The sequence below is a fragment of the Haemaphysalis longicornis genome, unplaced genomic scaffold (genome assembly GCF_048455015.1).
Source record: "Haemaphysalis longicornis isolate Haplotype H1 unplaced genomic scaffold, Haemaphysalis longicornis Haplotype H1 scaffold_11, whole genome shotgun sequence".
Lineage (NCBI taxonomy): Eukaryota > Metazoa > Arthropoda > Arachnida > Ixodida > Ixodidae > Haemaphysalis > Haemaphysalis longicornis.
The window spans coordinates 124729571-124743907 of NW_027526214.1; the positions used below are offsets into that span (position 1 = coordinate 124729571).

The 14337-nt window shown below is 44.3% G+C and overlaps 1 protein-coding gene across 1 annotated transcript in view; it reads right to left on the reverse strand.

Annotated features, from left to right (window-relative positions):
• LOC144160994 (venom factor-like) overlaps positions 1 to 14337 on the reverse strand; it is a 267369-nt gene that overhangs the window by 227333 nt on the left and 25699 nt on the right. The window lies entirely within an intron of this gene.

Below are 14337 nucleotides of genomic sequence, written 5' to 3' on the forward strand. Positions count from 1 at the left end.
CCCTCACAATTACTGGTAATTGCTGTACGAAAATCAAATGACTTTAATCAAATAATCTTCCCGAATGTCTGCCGATGGTCGGGAAGGAGATTCAGTTGATTGATTAGGAGGTTTAACGCGCCGATGCTGCACAGGCGATGAGGTGCAGTGTAGTGAAGGGCTCCGGGTTTATTTTGGCCACCTGGAGCCGGACTCTTGAACACACGGGCGTTTTCTCGTTCGGCCTCCACCAGAGAAGCGGCTGCCGAGGCCGGGAACCTTAGGCTCAGTAGCACAACGCAGGAGATTCAAGTGGTGGGGTTCGTGGCAAACTGAAATCCGAACACGGATTGCAGCTTCGACCAAGATGAAAGATTGACCTCCAGGCAGAGACGGGGTACGAGCGCAGCCAGACATTTGTTTTAGTAATATGGGAACATCATCTAGTCAATAATACGGGAATAATAATATGGGAACTTAAGTCAATAATACAGCAACCAGGAGGTAGTTGCTATGTTGAGGAATTACACGAATGGAATTGAACTTTTAGGCCCTTTCAGGAGCGAGAATAGTAAAAAACGTGGCCTTCCGCGGAATTGAAAGGAATGGAATTGACAGAAGTTTTATTCCTCAGGATGTAATTGGAATGGAATGGGACTATTAACTCTCAATTATTAGCACTGAAATAGGACGGTGTAGGATTAGTTATTTATTTCGCTTGATCAGAGGGCGGGTATAAAAGTGTTTTTTACTTATGGCAAGGGAGTTCAACTGTTCTGGTTTGTATGCCTAATCGTTTGCACCAACCATGACTACGCGCAGAAAACGATCGCATGAAGCAACCCTTTTAAAACCGAGCTGTCATGGCGCACTCCTACACAATGACGGTATAAGCTCTTTTTATGAAATCGTAAAGTATTACCGAGCAAAAATTAACTACGGCGTTTGCCTTATTTCGACAACAGATACCAAAAATTGCAGACGCCTTTCTGGAATGTCAACAATTTTAGGTAGGATGCGAACTCTAAATCCCAATTATTTTTCAAGATGTCGATTTGTTGTTTTCCTTCGTTGTATACGTACAATTTCCCAGAACAAAATTCCCTAAGCACCTGCTTCCAAAAGATACATACAAAATGTAAGCACACCAGGCGCCTATATACCTAACCGAAACTGAAAGTGCCAGCTTTGTGGGCATCACAAATGTTGATTTATTGGGGGGTTTAACGCGCCGACGCTACACAGGCGATAAAGGGCACCGTAGTGGAAGGCTCCGGATTGATTTTGACCACGTGGGGGCCTGTAACGTGCGCCGAAATCTTGAACACGCCCCCCAAATAGCCTTGGTGTGCTGTGCTTTAGTGCGTATTTAACAACCGTATTATGTACAAAAATGTAATAAAGATTTTAACCACTGTGTTTATAAGTTAAAGCCATAACCTTCTCACTGGGCGTTTACGTTTACGTTCAGCAAGCCTTCAGCGCGCGCCAAAAAGCGGGGCAGTAGATTGTTTCTCTGATGTGTTTCTGACTTTGTTGCTAGCTCCCGCAGCGCACGGAAGTCGCATTGTTGGACAGGCCTATAGGGACCGGGCGGCCGTTGTATGGCACCACCGTCGTTTCAGCGAACAGCGCCGCCCGTGGCGAACCGCTCGTCAGTGGAATGCCGGTGGCGGTCAGCGCAGCGTAGTTGTGCATGGTTTTCTGTCGTTTTTCTGTGGTGCGGCTTGCAAAGCGTACGTAACCCCACGTGTATTTTTCAGATCGGTAAATCTTGAGCGTGGATGTGACGTTTACGAGGCATGCCATGTGTGTTATTTACGCCCATACTCAGTATTTACAAATAGCAGACGACGCTCAATGCGCCAAGCTGGAAGTCAAGCTGGAAGTGAAAGTTCGTTGCTTCATGCAATTTTTTCATGCCTGCATGCAGTTTCGCGAATCGAGGAGTATATTGCCGCTAAATGCTCCCACAAAGCCGGTGTGTGCAACCGATCTAGGAATGCTGTGGCGCTGGCCTTTGGCAGTTGATGATGAAACGGCGTCGACGTCGTGCACAAACGAAAGACAAAATAGGGGGTTTTGTTTTGTTTTCTGTTTTGAGGTAAATCTTCGAAGATTTACCTCAAAACAGAAATTGTGACGGACGACGCTTCCGTGACTTCATTACCTACGGCTGAAACGTGTTTAATTTCACAGAAATGCTCTTACTACAGTAATCGGGAATCGTTGATAGAATAAATACCGCATGATAGTAGAACGATATTGCTTGTCGTGGAGAAGCATTGCTTTACAAGAATTGCAATGGTTGGTGGCTAGTTGGTAAGTGGTTTTTCAAAAACCAATTCCTGCGTGACTGAAGGACGCAAGACAGGAGGGTGCCCGAAACCTCTTCACAACTGAATGCTGCGGTCGGTTTACAAGCTGCCACCCACGCTTGAAAAATCATGCACACCTCCGTCTAACGACGATCATGGTTTATCGCAAAGCTCTATCGTATGGGTTTCCTTGGTTGCCTTCTGAGTTTAAACTTTGACTAGTTAAGCGTCGGATTTGACCAGCACGCAGTTTGGTCTTTTGATCGCAGCGTCTTTGACTTTTACCATTTCTCATTCGATTTCGCACGAAGAAAGCTTTGTGTTCAACCATCATAATCATTAGACGGAGGGCTAGATGATTTTGCTGTTTGATTTTGAACTTCCATGCCCCCTCTCCAAATTTAAACTTTTTTCCAGCGTGTCGGAAATATGTCTGTGGTGGAGGACTCGGGCTCATAACCCATATTTGAGGCAACTAATCGCGCGTTTTTGGTGTCTTCACCAGGCATTACACGATTTTTTTAGGTACTCTGTAAAGAATACTTAAGCATTAAAAAACACCGGCTGACGTTAACACTGCCACATTTTTTTAACTATCGGTTCCAGCGTTTATTCTACGCAGGTGGTAAAACGGGAAGGGGAGGAGGGGTGGTTTGTAGCTTGGGCTGTTGAGTTAGTGAATAACTTTAGGTCTTGATAAAATGACCACCACAAACGTGGGATTTCCACTTCGGATTTCGGGCTCCCATGCTGTCACAGTGTCGCTCACCAAAACCGAAGGTACAAAGCTCACGGTTACAGAAAGTGTAAACTACCGCAACATTTCTACGGCTATACGGTAATCCATCTCGTATGCAGGTGCTTTCTATTTAAAGCACACGTATGGAGGTATCGCAGCGCTAAGGCTGGCGTGGAAACTGTACTCATTGAAATCAGTGAAGATAATTTAAAGTGGTAGAAATGAATTCTAATATTGCTAATAGTTTTATTCCTACTCCGATAGCGCGGAGCCAGGCGCAGAGCGCTGCAAAAGCGCTCGTGTCAATGTAGCCTTTCCCCAAACTTACAAGCATCCAATAAGTTTGCGTAGCCGTTAGTGCATTTAAGAAAATAATACTAATAATAGTAGTTTTATTCGTACTAAGAACGGGTGGAGCCAAGCGCAGATCGCTGCAAAAAGCGCTCATGCCATTGCAGCCGATATCCAACTTTAGACGCGTCCGACAAGTTTACGTAGTCATTACTGCATCTAAGAACCCAACATATCTGTCTAGACTTCGTTTCATCTCACATGTCTGCTCACAACGCCACAAAAACATTCAAAGCACCGAAGCAAACACGACAAAAACAACGGGAGGCACCGGCAACGGGACAATGCACCGGCTCATTCCACTGACGAGGGGAGCGCCGAGTGGTGGCGCCACCCGTCCAGCTGCCCGGTCCCTATAGGGCCGTCAGTAGGAGGGCGAGTGCGTTGCAACACGAAAAAAATCACATCATAGCCATACCGAAGATGAAACTAGCTACAAAGACGGGGGATTTTAGCTCTTCTGATCGTCTTATGTAAGCGCTGTACGTGGTTGAAATTTTTTGTGGATTTTATCAATTACTTTTAAGAGAAGCAGGAGAGCTCAATCCCTTGTCAGGTGAATTAACCTCCCTTTTTTGTCTATGGCCTCCTTCCAAATAAAATGTTGAGGAAATACATATGAATGATTTGAATTGAATATAGAAGAAATGTGTCGAAATTTAGAAAATTATTCGCTAATGCGTCAGCACTCTTACACCGTTTGTCTTCATCGAGAGTTTTTTATGGCTAGATTTGGCTATGATATCCAAGTAAGCTGGCTTATGTCACTGTTTTATAGGCTTCCGCAGGTTTTCTTCGACAATGACGTACATTCACATTATTATAGCGATTGAAGGACGTAACTTCGCCAGTTATGCATTTTTGTGCAGATGCAACTAGGCACAGTTGAACTACTCAGTTGAACCTTTCCCACCATTTTTATTCGCCTTTTGGCGTGTTTTGTCGGGTACTCTTGGGTGCGTTGTTTACCAGCAATGTATATGAGGTACATATCTTACTCAATCAGCTCATTTTTCTTTTGTTTTACTAATTTTGCATTTTTAATTTTCTTAAATTATCTCCACTTACGCTGAAATTTGGAATAAATGCGCAAACTTCGCCAATTATGCATTTTTGTGCAAATGCAAGGCTTAACATCGCTGAGGACCTAGGGGCACGTACTCGGCAAGGAGTGCTTACTCAATATTAAATCAGGATGTTGCGCGAACATCTTGTCATTAAACATCCTCCGGAGCATCTAATACTAGCGGACTTCATAACGCGCGCCTAGTGGCATTGGCTAGCCGACGACAAGGCTTATAATACATATTGTTTCTTCAGATATGAAAGGAATTCCAGAGCGGAAAACAGCAACGTACCGAAGTAGAAAAAGACGTATGATTTTATATCCCACGTTTGCATGCTTGTAGACTACTTAAACCACGTTTTTTGGACACAAGCCGCTCAAGATAGTAACAATGGGCCATGGCAAATTCTTCCCTCCTGCCCCTGCACTGTCAGTGGGCCTTTCCACTAGATGGACGATGAGAATAGAAAGGCCTCTATCAAAAACATAAGCCCGCACTTACTACTACTGGTGCCAAAAAAAAGGTAACTTCTGTTTTATATTGTTTACGTGTAATGACTTCAAATGCAAAAGCAGCCACAGCAACCATATTGTTGATTATGATGATTCTGAAGGTAAGTTGCGCTTGTGAAGGCAGAGACGGACACAAAAAACGTACACTTTAACGAGAAGACGGCGCCGTCTTCTCGTGAAAGTTTACGTTTTTTTGTGTCCGTCTCTGTGTTCACAACGTGCGTAACTTACCTTCACATATACAATACAATACAATACGTTTATTTCATCATCATTACATGATGACAGGGGCCCGCAGTAAAAGCTGCAAAAGCTCAAAAGAAAGCTCCAGTAAACGCTCCAAAAAACAGCTTGACTGAAGCTGCTGACCCCTAACTTGGCGAACAGCAAGGATATAGATGAGAAAAAGAAAATACAACCAAATTTACATAACCCCAATACACAGGAACACTGGGATAACATTTCTAAGCCTTGTTACAACCTACTACGGAAAAGTAAAAGAAAAAAACATGAAAAAAGAAGATGCACAGTGGAACAAAAAGTTAGGAATAAAAAAGCTGGAATGGTTTGTATTTGCAAAAAAAAAAAAAGAACAGAAGACATTCAAACGAAGTACACTTTTTCAAAGTACACTTTGAAGTACACATATTCAAAGGAAGTACACAAAGAGATAACAAATTATGAAAGAAACAATGATAATAACTCTCTATTTGTGAATCTTTCAAGGGGTGTGTTTTTAGCTGCGAAGCTATTGAGCAGTCGCGGAAGCTTGTTTACCAGGGTTTGTGTGCCATAACTTGTTCGGTATGTTTGAACGTTATATGTATCTGTATTTCGTGTTCTGCTTATATGTTTTCGCGGCTGTAGCAAAGCAATCTTACGAAGTAGAAATGTACTATATTTAATTTCACGCTTGAACGAATGACACAGACGATAGTCATATAATTTAGTTACAGGCACAATTTTGTGCTTGGCAAAAAGTTCGGTTGTTGTGTGCCACCGAGGAAGGTTTTCCATTACGCGTAAGAAGCTCTTTTGTAGGACATGCAATTTGTGTAAGTTTTCTTGTGTCGTAGTGCCCCAAACTAAGTGACAGTAGTTTAGGTGAGAATAAAATAAAGACTGGTAGATTAGGATCATCACGCTCGGCGGCAGCATCTCGCGGTTTCTGTAAACAATGCCTATTACCTGCGACAGTTTGCTACCAAGATAGGCCTCTATCAGATATGAAGACAGAAAGGCCTGACATCAAGAAGGCCTGACATGAAGACCAACTAGCCTGACATCAAGCTTTATTGATGATGATGATAGTTGGATGTTAATGGCGCAAGGTCAACTGGGCAAAGAGCACCAAAACAGTGGTAAGGTATGAGGGGTGAAGATGTAAGCATTAAAATCGCTCAACCACAATGAAAGTAGAATCAGTAAAAGATAATGAGTATGGCTAGTGCAGAAGGCCAGGTTGTGATTATGCGCGGTATGAAATTAGGTCTACTATTTCACTTCTGCTAAATATTTAAAAACATGCTTGGAAGAAGACATGGGATCGTCAGAGAGGAAAAGCGCTGGTTGTAATGGGGTGTGTAGTCTGTACAGTTGTAGGAAGTGTTTCCGTCGTGTTGTGGGAAGTGCCTTGTATTGGATGAGTATGTGAACTACGGATAGGATCTCTCCGCAACTGCTACACAGAGGTCTTGAAAGCACCGTGAGCAGATACGAGTGTTCCATGTGTGAGCCCTATCCATAGCCTAGCAAAGACAACTTCTGTGTTTCAGTTGTGTGTGTCAATGGTGTATGTTCCCAACTGTGGTTTTATTGCATGTAATTTCTTGTCTCTCTGTTCACTGCAATGTGTTTGCGAGGTTTTTCGAAGTTGTCTTCTCTTGTATGGCTTCATTTCGGTGTTGTTATGTCAACTGTTGTTGTACTAAGTGCAGCAGCAACGGTCATTTGATGTGTGGTCTCGTTGCCTGCGATGCCAGAGTGACCTGGCACCCAGCACAGGTTAACTTGAAGGTCTAACGTATATAAAGGCATAATGATGTTAATGAGAAGATTGACTACATGTTTTGTAGAAGATTTTTGTGATGACAATGTCTGTAAAACACTTAAGGAATCACTATAGATTCGTTCACTATAGATCACTATAGATTCCGTAAAGAGACTAGTATATGCATTCATAGTTTTACTGTAATTAAAAATGGGTCCGTGCGCAGCACAGGACACAGTGGTGGCAGTTTTTGAGGCATCTGTATAAAATCCTGCAAAAGACAAGAAGTGATGCAGGATCGCACTTCTGGGCACTCGGTTTTTGTCTGCATGTATAAAAGATACATCCCATAAGGTAGAACGGAGATTATATGAGGCTATTGGATTAGTGACAGACGTTTTAGGGTACATGAAACGGAGAATGAGAGTTTATGATGCTTTCTCTCTAGCTCTGTATAAAAAGGGAGAAGAAATAGATGGGCGGTTTAAAAGAAGCTGGAATACGGATGTAACATAAAAGACTGACTTAAAAGAATGGTTAGGCATTGATGAGATTTTGAAAGCATAAAGAAGGTCCTTGTAATTTCGCTGACCTTCTAGTTTCAACTTGTTACATTCTACATACAGGCTTTCACCTGGGGTAGTACAGAAACCCCCACATGCAAGGCGAAGCACGAGGTGCAGTACTTGGTACAGCATTTTTTTTTCAGGGATGTTTTAGTAGCTGACTCATAGAAAACACTACCATAGTCCAGCCGGGATCCCATAAGAACATCATAAACACGTTAAAGGAGTCCTTTGCCTGCACCGTAAGATTGGTGTGAGAGGACATTAAGAATGTTCGTTGTTTTTAGGAATTTCTGTATGAGTCGTTTCAAGCAAGGGATAAATGTGAGTTTGCTATCAAATATTCAACCTAAAACTTCTGTTCCCCTCTTACAGGGAGTACTACACCATTAATACAAATATCGGGGTCCGCATGCATCCAGCGATTCCGGGAGAACACAACGTAAGTACTTTTTTCGGGCTTCTCTTTAAAACCGCTTCTCTCCGCCCAACCAGCAAGTTTGTTCACGCCAAGCTGGACTTGGCGCTCCCAAATTGATAAGTTACATGACTTAAAATATATTTGAACGTCATCTACATATACCGAACAGAAAATGGTTGGTGGTAATGCCTTCCGGAGCGAGTTTATCTTAAAAATAAATAGTGTGCAGCTCAAAACACCGCCTTGAGGCACGCCATTTTCCTCTGCATAAACACTAGAAACGTGCACTGCCTACCCTCACTCGAAAGGTTCTTTTCGGCATGTAGGTAGCGAGGGTGTTCAGCATATTGCGGGAAACACCACATGAATTTAGGTCACCAAGATGCCGTACCGCCAGGCCGTGTCGTACACCTTTTCCATATCGAAGACTGTTATGCAAAACTGGTTATGGATGAAGGCATCTTTTACATATTATTGCAACGCAACCAGTTGATCATTGACGGATCTGCCCTCCCTGAAGCCTGACTGGCAGCTCTCGAGGAGACCCTAGTACTCAAAAAGTACACGAGCTTCCGGTTAATCATCTTCTCGAGAAGCGTACACCGGCAGCTTGTCATGGCCATAGGGCGATAGCTGGTGGGAGAGGAAGGGTCTTTCCCCTCCTTCAGAATAGCCACAACTATGGCCTCCCTCCAAGGCTTTCGAAGGTGCCACGAAAGCCATATCTGGATTCATAGGTGTAGGATTGTCTAAAGAGTACCTGCGTGTAGCTGTTGTGTCATAGCGTATCTGCCCCTGGAGCTGAAGGCTTACAACTGGCAAGAGAAACCTTCAGATCATGGAGTGTGAATTCAGAGTTGTAAGCAGATTTTGACTTGTTCTTGTCACGTAAGGGCTTCTTTCCTGCAGGTGTTTTGGGTTGCATGAAAGTGTTTGAGCAGTCTATAGAACTGTACACCACTTGGAAGCACTAAGATGGCAAGTTGGGCGAGTAGGTAGGATTTCATGATGGAAAAACAACTAGCGCAAGAAAGACGAGGATGAAGAAGGCTACAAACATAGCGCTGCACTCACAACTGATTTTTTATTGAAAAAGTAAACATATATACACAAAACACCGCGCATGTCACAACAGTTCAAACCAAGAAGGGATCAGCACGAAAGCATGCAACTCTTCAAGTCTCACGTTCTGCAAGACAACATACCTCGGTTTTGTTTAAATTCACAGACGGGTGGGTTACGCAAGTTTCACAAATTTTAGATATGTGAAAAGCCTGTGACACCTCCATTGTATGCTGATTAGTGTGTTTAAACAACACGGTTGTGTTATAAAAAGCCGGTGTACAACCACAAGTGTCGCAACGAGAAGAAAATTTAGAAAGGGAAGAGTTCTGGAAAGACAGATAGTGCTCGCGGAGTCATTTATTCACGGAACCAGCGGTTTAACCTATGTAACAAGAGCCACAAGACAACGGGATGCGATAGACGACGCCTACAGCACACACAACGTACTTGTATTTAGGGTTAACAGTGCACTTTTTAACAACGGAGTTTTTGTTGCTATCGGTTTTCTTGGCAACTGTAGTGGACAAATTTCTGATAATTTATTTGGAGCTTTGAACCAACCGTTAACGCCATAGCTGAAACCTACATTTTTAAGCGCGTGGGAAATCCTGTGCGCGTAAGGAATGACTGCAAATTTCTTTTTCTTCTGCGAAGGATCAGCAGTCGAGTTATGTTTAGCACGACCTTTCACAACTTTTATTAACTCATCGGTGACAGCCACGAATACATTAGGACGAAAACCCGCGTCTTCTAGTCGGGCTACTTGTTTTGCAAAGTTGGCGCCTAATAAATGTTTGCGCGATTGTTTGGCGCAGATCTTAAATAGGAAAAGGCAATTCCCCTTTTTGTTACTTTAGAGTGGGCTGACCTGAAATGAAGGATTGGTTTTGCTGAACGTGGTTCATAACAAAAGCAAACGTGACTACTTTTAAAATGCAAACTAAGGTCAAGAAACTGCAGCGAGTTATGTTTCGGCACCTTAAAGGTGAAATACAAACCCATTCATTGGGCCTTAAACACTGCTAACATCTTATTGACGGCCTCAGGCAGTACAGTGTCTTCTTCAACCAGCACCAAATAGTCATCTACGTATCGAAAGATGCGCTTCACAGCTAAATTTAGACATCCTGCCACAACGATCAATTTTTGATAAAAATATCTTGCATGAAACAGGTGCCACGCATGAGCCGATACCCATGCCTGATGGCTGAATGAGGGTATGCCCTTGCCAACCTAAAATAGTGGAACTCGGGTAAAAGGCTAACAACTCCAAAAACGCGTCAAGAGAAATGCCACTACGACTCTAAAAAGAAGCTCGTCATTTTCCTTCAAAACTATGAAAACTATCAAAACTATCAAAACTTCAAAACTATCTCTGTGCGTTTGAGTAAGGTTACGAATACGGCAGTGGCTATTCTGAAGAGCCTTGACCTTGAGAGGCTATTTTTTCTGTTGCCAAGGCCAAACGTTTGGACTGTTCTTCACAATCATAACCGATAAGCCTAATTTGCCTTTTCGGACAATATTTAGGAAACGAGATTCATGGGAGAAGATCGTTTCCTGATATTTACAAAGCCATTTGAAGCAGCTGCGGATCCAGGACCCTTTCAGAGCAGAAAATTCGGGCGCAGTAGTACAATTCCTGCGAGAAGGTTAGACCGAAGTCCCGAAAGGGTTCAGGATTGATGTCGAGAACATGTTTTCTTCTATTCAAACCAATGCGTTCAAGAGTGTATTACTCAGGAAAATGACGGGCTTCTTTTTAGGAGCTGTAGTGGCATTTCTCTTGACGCGTTTTTGGAGTTGTTAGCCTTTTACCTGAGTTCCACTTTTTTAGGTTGGCAAGGGCAGACCCTCATTCAGCGATCAGGCATGGGTATCGGTTCATGCATGGCACCTGTTTCATGCAAGATGTTTTTGCAAAAATTGATCGTTGTGGCAGGATGTCTAAATTTCGCTGTGAAGCGCATCTTTCGATACGTAGATGACTATTTGGTGCTGGTTGAAGAAGACACTGTACTGCCTGAGGCCGTCAACAAGATGTTAGCAGTGTTTAAGGCCCAAGGAATGGGTTTGTATTTCACCTTTAAGGTACCGAAACATAACTCGCTGCAGTTTCTTGACCTGAGTTTGCATTTTAAAAGTAGTCACGTTTGGTTTTGTTATGAACCACGTTCAGCGAAACCAATCCTTCATTTCAGGTCAGCCCACTCTAAAGTAACAAAAAGGGGAATTGCCTTTTCCTATTTAAGATTTGCGCCAAACAATCACGCAAACATTTATTAGGCGCCAACTTTGCAAAACAAGTAGCCCGACTAGAAGACGCGGGTTTTCGTCCTAATGTATTCGTGGCTGTCACCGATGAGTTAATAAAAGTTGTGAAAGGTCGTGCTAAACGTAACTCGACTGCTGATCCTTCGCAGAAGAAAAAGAGATTTTCAGTCATTCCTTACGCGCACAGGATTTCCCACGCGCTTAAAAATGTAGGTTTCAGCTATGGCGTTAACGTGTAGTTCAAAGCTCCAAATAAATTATCAAAAATTTGTCAACTGGTTGCAAATAAGTGCACTGTGAACCGCAAATGCAAGTACGATGTGTGTGCTGTAGGCGTCGTCTATCGCATTCTGATTTCTTGTGGCTTTTGTTACATAGGTCAAAGCGGTCGTTGGGTGAATAAACGGCTGCGCCAACATTATCTGTACATCCAGAACTCTTCCCTTTCTGACTTGGCTTCTCATTGACACACGTGTGGTTGTACACCGGCTTTGTCTGACATAACCGAGTTGTTCAAAGACAACAATCAGCATAAAAGGGAGGTGTCGGAGGCTTCTACATATCTAAAAATTGTGAAGCTCGCGTAAGCTACCCGTCTGCGACCTTGCGCAAAAGCGGTATGTTATCTTGCGTGAAGTGTGACTTGATGAGTTGCAGGTCTGCGTACTTATCCCTTCTTAAACTGAACTGTTTTGACATGCACAGTGTTTTGTGGGTATATGTTTACTTTTTCAATGAAAATACAGTTGTGGGCGCAGCGCTGTGTTTGTAGCTTTCCTCATTCTCGTCTTTCTTGCGATGGTTGTTTTTCATCATGAACATGTTGGAAGTGTTGCGCGAGCATGTTAGCCTGTTCTTCCAGTGTGTCTCCTTTTGTCACTAACCAGCGGCAAGCTGTGTGTTTGCTGTCGTTTCAGTTTTCGTTTCCGTGTCCAGATATTGTAGGGTCTCGGTTCAAGGATGTGAGTTTATGGACGTAAGGAAGGTGCGCCAACTGTCCCTTTTTGTTTCACGGCGCACGCGTTTCCCGAGTTTTCTTTTCCCGGTTGAAAGATACAAGGTTATTGGACATGCGGAACCGGCGAAGGACTCCCCACGTCTTGTTCTGGGCCTCTCGTGCTCGCCTGCAGTCCTCGTTCCACCAGGGCCTCCTTGGGCTGGGAGGGGAACCGGGGGTCTCGGGAATGGGTTTTCTGGTTGCATCGAGGATGTGTGCCATGAGGAGTTGGACGGCCTCGTCTACGCTTAAGTGTGGTATGGCTGTGCGCTGTAGTTTAGATGTGTCTGTGAACGCACTCCACTTTGCTTTTGATTCTTTAAACCTGTTATTGCAAGATGGACAGCTTGGGACATTAGTCAGGTAGGAAAGTGGTCACTACCATATCTGTTAGTGCCCACATCCCACTCAAGAGACGGAAAGAGTTCTGTAGAGCCAAGAGCAAGGTCAAGGTATGAATATGTGTTGTGTCCTAAATTATGGCATGTAGGCTGTTTTCTTGTTAAAAGGGCACGCTCACGATGATCATAAGAACTCAATGAGCCAACCTCGGACATCTGTGCGGGAAGAGATCCAGAGTGGGTTATGAGCATTGAGGTCTGATAAATGATAGGGTTCTGGTAACTGGTCTATCACAGCCTTGAAATCTGAGCCCATAATCACGAGGAAAGTAGAAGGAGCATACCGTTATTAACCTGTTAAATATAATTGTGCGAATTGCAACAGCCTCAAGAACCCCGTTGAGATTGATGGCGTGGCATGCCAATGACTTCGAGGTGATGATGGTCACACCACCTGCAGATGTACCACCACCATCTCTGTCCTTCCTAAATACCATGTAACCATTCAAGAAATTTGTGTGTTCGGAGTTGAATTGGGTTGCTTGGAGACACATCACACTTGGCTGATTGGCATGCAGTAACTCATAAACATCAAGATTTTTAAGAAGGTCCCTGCAGCTCCATTGCGTGATATTTTCTCTTCCAATTAAGAATATTTAAGAGCTACTGGAGTGTGTGTGTGTGTGTGTGTGCGTGTGCGTGTGCGTGCGTGTGTGTGTGTGTGTGTGTGTGTGTGTGTGTGTGTGTGTGTGTGTGTGTGTGTGTGTGTGTGTGTGTGTGTGTGTGTGTGTGTGTGTGTGTGTGTGTGTGTTTATGTTTTGTCTTACGGGGCTTTTTCTTTCGAAGGAAGCTTTGTGGGCCTTTCTGTTGGCTTGGACGCCGGAGGCCGTTCTTAGGCCTGCGTTGCAGGAAGCAACGGCCCGACGTCCATCTGCTCAGATGTCCTGAGGGTGTCCGGTGGACCAGGCCCCCTGGACTTGGCACCCGTTGGGGTGGCCTTTCTTTGAGCCGCTACCGCCGAAGGTGTCGGGAGCGCCACAGGTGGGAGTGGGAGCTGATGCGAGTCCCCGCGTTTCCATCTCCTCGGCAGCGGGACAAAGTCCGACTCCTGGTACTGAGTCCCTGCCGATACCAGATGCCGCTTCGCCCCCCGGTGAGCTGCGTCGGCGTACCTCCCCAGGGGGCAAGAGGTGAACCTCGTTCGCGCCTCTGGGAAGGTGATGTTCTCGGTGGTATTAACATTGACTATCAGCTTCTCCGGTTAAAACGTTTCACGTGTTTGCCATTGTACTGCATGGTGTCTCTGGCAGTCGGCACAGGTGAAGGTTTCTGATTCGCCTTTTTCAGAAGGGTGGTGATGCTGGCCGCACGTAGCGCAGGTGAGTCGGCCACAGCAAGAGTTTGTACCATGACTGAACCGTCGGCACTTGAAGCAGCGCCGCGGGTTCGGGATGTACGGGCGGGAAGAACAAGGTATAACCCCTGCATTTATGGAATATGGAACGCTGGATCGGTCGAAAGTCAGAATAATGCGTTTAGTTGCTATTTGTTTGTCATTGTGGTGTATGGATATGCGCTTTACAACCGCGACGCACTGATCCCTTAGGCCTTCCAAAGGTCGACATAGTTTTAGTGCATCATATCTGCCTCAGATATCACACCCTGAGAGCTGTTGAGGCTGCGGTGGGGCGGCTTCGATTGGTCCGCAGATTCGACG